We start from the raw sequence: 8,116 nt of genomic DNA, 5'->3' as shown, positions 1-8,116 counted from the left end.
AAATTCCGTGCAGAAACGCTGCGTTGTATTTTCTGCAGCATGTCAATTTTTTGTGCGGATTCCGCGTCAATTTTTTGTGCGGATTCCGCAGCGTTTTACACCTGTTCCTCAATAGGAATCCGCAGGTGAAATCCGCACAAAAAAACACTGGAAATCTGCTGTAAATCTGCAGGTAAAACGCAGTGCCTTTTACCTGCAGATTTTTAAAAAATCGTGCGGAAAAATCTCACACGAATCCGCAACGTGGGCACATAGCCTTAGGGTTGGAATTAGAGTTAGGGTACCGTCTCACAGTGGCACTTTGATCGCTACGACGGTACGATCCGTGACGTTCCAGCGATATCCATACGATATCGCTGTGTCTGACACGCAGCAGCGATCAGGGACCCTGCTGAGAATCGTACGTCGTAGCAGATCGTTTGGAACTTTCTTTCGTCGCTGGATCTCCCGCTGTCATCGCTGGATCGTTGTGACAGCGATCCAGCGATGCGTTCGCTTGTAACCAGGGTAAACATCGGGTTACTAAGCGCAGGGCCGCGCTTAGTAACCCGATGTTTACCGTGGTTACCAGCGTAAAAGTAAAAAAAAACAAACCGTACATACTCACATTTCGGTGTCCTTCAGGTCCCTTGCCGTCTGCTTCCCGCTCTGACTGTCTGCCGGCCGGAAAGTGAGAGCACAGAACAGCAGTGACATCACCGCTGCGCTCTGCTCTCACTGTACGGCGGCACTCAGTCAGAGCGGGAAGCAGACGGCAAGGGACCTGAAGGACACCGAAATGTGAGTATGTACGTTTTTTTTTTTTTTACTTTTACGCTGGTAACCACGGTAAACATCGGGTTACTAAGCGCGGCCCTGCGCTTAGTAACCCGATGTTTACCCTGGTTACCCAGGACCTTGGCATCGTTGGTCGCTGGAGAACGGTCTGTGTGACAGCTCCCCAGCGACCACACAATGACTTTCCAACGATCACGGCCAGGTCGTATCGCTGGTCGTGATCGTTGGTAAATCGTTATGTGAGACGGTACCCTTAGGGTTGGAATTAGGGCTAGGGTTGGAAATAGGGTTAAGATTAGGCTTGTGGTTAGGGTTAAGGATAGGGTTAGGGTTGTGTTGGGGTTACAGTTGTGGGTAGGGTTGGGATTAGGGTTAGGATTAGGGTTGGATTTAGGGTTACGGGTGTGTTGGGGTTAGGGTTGTGGTTAGGGGTGTGTTGGGGTTAGGGTTGTGATTAGGGTTATGGCTACAGTTGGGATTAGGGTTAGGGGTGTGTTGGGGTTAGTGTTGAAGTTAGAATTGAGGGGTTTCCACTGTTTAGGCACATCAGGGGTCTCCAAACGCAACATGGCGCCACCATTGTTTCCAGCCAATCTTGCGTTCAAAAAATCAAATGGTGCGCCCTCCCTTCCAAGCCCCGACGTGCGCCCAAACAGTGGTTTACCGCCACATATGGGATACCAGCGTACTCCGGACAAACTGGCAACAACTATTGGGGTCCAATTTCTCCTGTTACCCTTGCAAAAATAAAAAATTACTTGCTAGAACATAATTTTTGAGGAAAGAACAATTATTTTTTATTTTCATGGCTCTACGTTATAAACTTATGTGAAGCACTTGGGGGTTGAAAGTGCTCACCACACATCTAGATAAGATCCTTTTGGGGTCTAGTTTCCAAAATGGGGTCACTTATGGGGTGTTTCTACTGTTTAGGCACATCAGGGGCTCTGCAAATGCAACGTGACGCCCGCAGACCATTCCATCAAAGTCTGCATTTCAAATGTCACTACTTCCCTTCCAAGCCCTGACGTGCGCCCAAACAGTGGTTTACCCCCACATATGGGGTACCAGCATACTCACAACAAACTGGGCAACAAATATTGGGGTCCAATTTCTCCTGCTACCCTTGTGAAAAAAAAATTGCTTGCTAAAACATCTTTTTTGAGGACAGAAAAATGATTTTTCACGGCTCTGCGTTGTAAACTTCTGTGAAGCACTTGGGGGTTGAACGTGCTCACCACACATCTAGATAAGTTCCTTGGGGGGTCTAGTTTCCAAAATGGGGTCACTTGTGGGGGGTTTCTACTGTTTAGGCACATCAGGGGCTCTGCAAACGTAACATGATTCCCGCAGACCATTCCATCAAAGTCTGCATTCCAAATCGTCACTACTTCCCTTCCGAGCCCCGGCATGTGCCCAAACAGTGGTTTACCCCCACATATGGGGTATCAGCGTACTCAGGAGAAACTGCACAACAACTTTTGGGGTCCAATTTCTCCTGTTACCCTTGGGAAAATAAAAAATTGTGGGTTAAATAATCATTTTTGAGGAAAGAAAAATAATTTTTTATTTTCATGGCTCTGCGTTATAAACTTCTGTGAAGCACTTGGGGGTTCAAAGTGCTCACCACACATCTAGATTAGTTCCTTGGGAGGTCTAGTTTCCAAAATGGGGTCACTTGTGCGGGAGCTCCAATGTTTAGGCACACAGGGGCTCTCCAAACGCGACATGGTGTCCGGTAATGATTGAAGCTAATTTTCCATTCAAAAAGCCAAATGGCGTGCCTTCCCTTCCGAGCCCTGCCGTGCGCCCAAACAGTGGTTTACCCCCACATATGGGGTATCATCGTACTCAGGACAAACTGGACAACAACATTTGGGGTCCAATTTCTCCTATTATCCTTGGGAAAACAAAAAACTCCGGGCTAAAAATCATTTTTGAGGAAAGAAAAATAATTTTTTTATTTTCATGGCTCTGCGTTATAAACTTCTGTGAAGCACCTGGGGGTTTTAAGTGCTCACTATGCGTCTAGATTAGTTTCTTGGGGGGTCTAGTTTCCAAAATGGGGTCAATTGTAGGGGAGCTCCAATGTTTAGGCACACAGGGGCTCTCCAAACGCGACATGGTGTCCGCTAAAGATTGGAGCCAATTTTTCATTCAAAAAGTCAAATGGCGCTCCTTCCCTTCCGAGCCCTGCCGTGCGCCCAAACAGTGGTTTACCCCCACATATGAGGTATTAGCGTACTCAGGACAAATTGGACAACAACATTCGTGGTCCAGTTTCTCCTTTTACCCTTGGGAAAATAAAAAAATTGTTGCGAAAAGATCATTTTTGTGACTAAAAAGTTAAATGTTAATTTTTCCCCTCCATGTTGCTTCTGCTGCTGTGAAACACCTGAAGGGTTAATAAACTTCTTGAATGTGGTTTTGAGCACCTTGAGGGGTGCAGTTTTTAGAATGGTGTCACTTTTGGGTATTTTCAGCCATATAGAACCCTCAAACTGACTTCAAATGTGAGGTGGTCCCTAAAAAAAATGGTTTTGTAAATTTTGTTGTAAAAATGAGAAATCACTGGTCAAATTTTAACCCTTATAACTTCCTAGCAAAAAAAAAATTTGTTTCCAAAATTGTGCTGATGTAAAGTAGACATGTGGGAAATGTTATTTATTAACTATTTTGTGTCACATAACTCTCTGGTTTAACAGAATAAAAATTCAAAATGTGAAAATTGCAAAATTTTCAAATTTTTCGCCAAATTTCCGTTTTTTTCACAAATAAACTCAGAAATTATCGACCTAAATTTACCACTAACATGAGGCCCAATATGTCACGAAAAAACAATCTCAGAACCGCAAGGATCCGTTGAAGTGTTCCTGAGTTATTACCTCATAAAGGGACACTGGTCAGAATTGCAAAAAATGGCAAGGTCATTAAGGCCAAAATAGGCTGGGTCATGAAGGGGTTAATTTGTGAAGCACCTGAGGGTTGAAAGTGCTCACTATGTATCTAGATAAGTTCCTTGGGGGGTCTAGTTTACAAAATGGGGTCACTTGTGGGGGAGCTCCAATATTTAGGCACACAGGGGCTCACCAAACGCGACATTGTGTCCGCTAAAGATTGGAGCCAATTTTTCATTCAAAAAGTATAATGGCGCTCCTTCCCTTCCGAGCCCTGTTGTGCGCCCAAACAGTGTTTCCCCCCCTCATATCAGGTATCGGCGTGCTCAGGACAAATTGTACAACAACTTTCAGGGTGCAGTTTATCCTTTTACCCTTGGGAAAATTAAAAAATTGTTGCTAAAAGTTCATTTTTGTGACTAAAGTTAAATGTTCATTTTTTCCTTCCATGTTACTTCTACTGCTGTGAAGCACCTGAAGGGTTAATAAACTTCTTGAATGTGGTTTTGAGCACCTTGAAGGGTGCAGTTTTTAGAATGGTGTCACTTTTGGGTATTTTCAGCCATATAGACCCCTCAAAGTGACTTCAAATGTGAGGTGGTCCCTAAAAAAAAATGGTTTTCTAAAATTTGTTGTAAAAATGAGAAATTGCTGGTCAAATTTTAACCCTTATAACTTCCTAGCAAAAAAAAAAAAAAAAATTTGTTTCCAAAATTGTGCTGATGTAAAGTAGACATGTGGGAAATGTTATTTATTAACTATTTTGTGTCACATAACTCTCTGGTAAAACAGAATAAAAATTCAAAATTTGAAAATTACAAAATTTTCACCAAAATTTCGTTTCTTCACAAATGAACGCAAAAATTATTGACCTAAATTTATCACTAACATGAAGCTTAATATGTCACGAAAAATCTCAGAATCGCTAGGATCCATTGAAGCATTCTTGAGTTACCTCATAAAGGGACACTGGTCAGAATTGCAAAAAAATGACCAGGTCATTGAGTTTAAAATAGGCTGGGTCATGAAGGGGTTAAAACTGTGGGGATTAATCGTATTAACCTGGGTAGTGCATTCCAAAGAATCGGCACAGCACGTGTAAAGTCTTGGAGACGGGAGTGGGAGGTTCTTATTATTGAGGATGCCAACCTGAGGTCATTAGCGGAGCGGAGGGCACGGGTAGGGTGGTAGACTGAGACCAGAGAGGAGATGTAGGGTGGTGCTGAGCCATGGAGAGCTTTGTGGATGAGGGTAGTAGTTTTGTACTGGATGGGTAACCAGTGTAACAGTGTAATGACTGGCACAAGGTAGAAGCATCGGTGTAACGGTTGGTGAGGAATATCATCCTGACAGCAGCATTCAGGACAGATTGGAGCGGGGAGTTTGGTAAGAGGGAGGTTGATTAGTAGAGTTACCTTAGTCCAGACGAGAATGCAAAAACTCTTAAGGTACTGTCACATTAAGCGACGCTGCAGCGATATCAACAACGATGCCGATCGCTGCAGCTTTGCTGTGTGGTCGCTGGAGAGCTGTCACACAGACAGCTCTCCAGCGACCAACGATGCCGAAGTCCCCGGGTAACCAGGGTAAACATCGGGTTACTAAGCGCAGGGCCGCGCTTAGTAACCCGATGTTTACCCTGGTTACCTGTGTAAATGTAAAAAAACCCAAACACTACATACTTACATTGCCGTGTGTCACATCCCTCGCCTTCAGCTTCCCTGCACTGTAAGCGCCGGCCCTAAAGCACAGCGGTGACGTCACCGCTGTGCTTTGCTTTACGGCCGGCACTGACACATTCAGTGCAGGAAGCTCTGAGCAGCAGCGCGGACGCCGGGGGACGTGATAGACATCAGAGGGTGAGTATGTAGTGGTTTTTTTTTTACTTTTACAATGGTAACCAGGGTAAATATCGGGTTACTAAGCGCAGCCCTGCGCTTAGTAACCCGATATTTACCCTGGTTACCATTGTAAAACATTGCTGGCATCGTTGCATTTGCTGTCAAACACAACGATACACGCCGATCTGACGACCAAATAAAGTTCTGGACTTTCAGCAATGACCAGCGATATCACAGCGGGATCCAGATCGCTGCTGCGTGTCAAACACAACGATATCGCTATCCAGGATGCTGCAACGACACGGATCGTTCTCGTTGCAAAGTCGTTTAGTGTGAAGGTACCTTTACTGTTTCACTAATTCAGAGTCGAAAGTAAGAAAAGGGCGAATTCTAGAAATGTTTTTGAGATGCAGATAAGAAGAGCGAGCCAGTGATCGGATGTGGGGGGTGAATGAAAGCTCGGAATCAAGGATGACCCCAAGGCAGTGGGCATGTTGCTTTGGAGTAATGATGGAACCGCACACGGAGATGGCAATGTCAGGCAAAGGTAGGTTAGTAGAGGAAGAGAACACGAGGAGTTCAGTTTTTGACAGGTTTAGTTTCAGATAGAGGGAGGACATGATGTTAGAGACAGCGTTAAGACAATCACTGGTGTTTCCTAAAAAGGTCGGCGTGATAACAGGAGAAGAGGTGTATAATTGGGTGTCATCAGCATAGAGATGGTAGTGGAACCCAAATCTACTGATTGTTTGTCCAATAGGGGCGGTATACAAAGAAGAGGAGGGGGCCCAGGACTGATCCTTGAGGAACCCCAACAGTAAGGGGAAGGTGAGAGGAGGAGGAACCAGCAAAAGATACAGTGAAGGATCGGTCAGAGATAGGTGGAGAACAGGAGAGAACGGTGTCCTTGAGGCCGATGGAGCGGAGCATAGTGAAGAGGAGCTGATGATCCACAGTGTCGAATGCTGCGGAGAGATCCAAGAGAATTAGCATGGAGTAGTGTCCATTAGATTTAGCTGTTATTAGATCATTAGAGACTTTGGTGAGGGCAGTTTCAGTAGAGTGTAAAGAGGGGAAACTAGATTGAAGAGGGTCGAGGAGAGAGTTATCTGAGAGATAGCGGGTTTGACGGGAGTGGAAGAGGCGTTCGAGGAGTTTAGAGATGAAGGGAAGATTAGAGACAGGTCTATAATTAGCGGCACAGTTTTGATCGAGGGATGTTTTTTAAGTAATGGATGTATGATGGCATGCTTAAATGAGGAGGGAAAAATACCGGAAGTGAGAGAAAGGTTGAATATTTTTGTTAGGCGAGAGGTGACAGCCGGGGAAAGGGACTGGAGGAGATGTGACGGAATGGGTCACTGGTGCAAGTGGTTGGGCGAGAAGATGCAAGGAGCCTGATTACCTCTTCTTCTGTAACTGGTTCAAAGTCAGAGTGAACTAGATGCAGTGGGGGATGGAAGACAGTGCATGGTATGAAGGGATTGGGAGATCATTTCCTGTGGAATGTGGTCAATTTTTTCTTTGAAGTAATTGGCCAGATCGTCAGCGCAGAGATCTGTGGCTGGGGCCTGCTCTCTTGGGTTGAGTAGGGACTGGAAAGTGTCAAAGAGACGTTTAGGGTTATTGGACAGCGAGGTGATGAGGGTGTTGAAATAGGTTTGTTTGGAGAGGTGAAGGGCAGAGTTGTATGTTTTTAGCATGAACTTATAATGGATGAAATCTTTGGGTAGATTAGATTTTATCCACAGACGTTCGGCGCACCTGGAGCACCGCTGCAGGAAACGTGTTTGCAGCATGTGCCACGGTTGTCGCCGTCTGTGCCGAGTTGTTCTATGTATAGGAGGTGCAGCTTCATCCAGGGCACTTTGCAGGGTTTCATTGTAATGCTTCAGAGCAGAATCAGGACATGAGATGGAGGAGATTGGGGCCAATGAGGACTGCAAGTTCTTCATAAGTTTCTGGGTGTTAATGGCCTGTATGTTTCTATAAGTGTGGAAAGTGGGGGTGACCTGAGCGGGATGGCAGGTCTCGATAGAGAATGAAAGGAAGTTGTGGTCAGAGAGCGGGAGAGGGGAGTTTGTGAAATCATCCACTGAGCAAAGCAGGGAGAAGACCAAGTCGAGGGAGTTTCCATCTTCATGCGTTGGAGTGTTAGTATGCTGCGAGAGGCCGAAAGGGGAGGTTAGAGATAAGGTGAGAAGAAGATGGGGAGAAAGGAGAAGCAATGGGGATGTTGAAATAACCCATGATGAGGGTGGGGGTGTCACAGGAGAGAAAGTGTGGAAGCCAGGTGGGAAAGTGATCCAGGAACTGATGAGAGGGGCCGAGAGGGGCCGGGAGGACGACACACACCGCCACTCGCATGGAGAAGGGGATGTAGAGTCTGACAGCATGGACCTCAAAAGGAAGGGAATACAAGTGAGGGTACTTGGGGATAACTTGGTCTGCTCTTTTCACCCAAATGTACCTTCCAACGCCTCCACCTGCTCTGTTGTCCGATCTTGGGGTATGAGAAAAGTGTAGTCCACCATATGAAAGAGCAGTAGCAGAGGTGGTGTCTGACTGCTGGATCCAGGTTTCAGTAAGAGCCAGGAGTGT

The sequence above is a fragment of the Ranitomeya variabilis genome, chromosome 4 (assembly GCF_051348905.1).
Source record: "Ranitomeya variabilis isolate aRanVar5 chromosome 4, aRanVar5.hap1, whole genome shotgun sequence".
Taxonomy (NCBI): Eukaryota; Metazoa; Chordata; class Amphibia; order Anura; family Dendrobatidae; genus Ranitomeya; species Ranitomeya variabilis.
The sequence above is the reverse complement of the archived record's forward strand: the minus strand, read 5'-3'. Positions refer to the sequence as shown.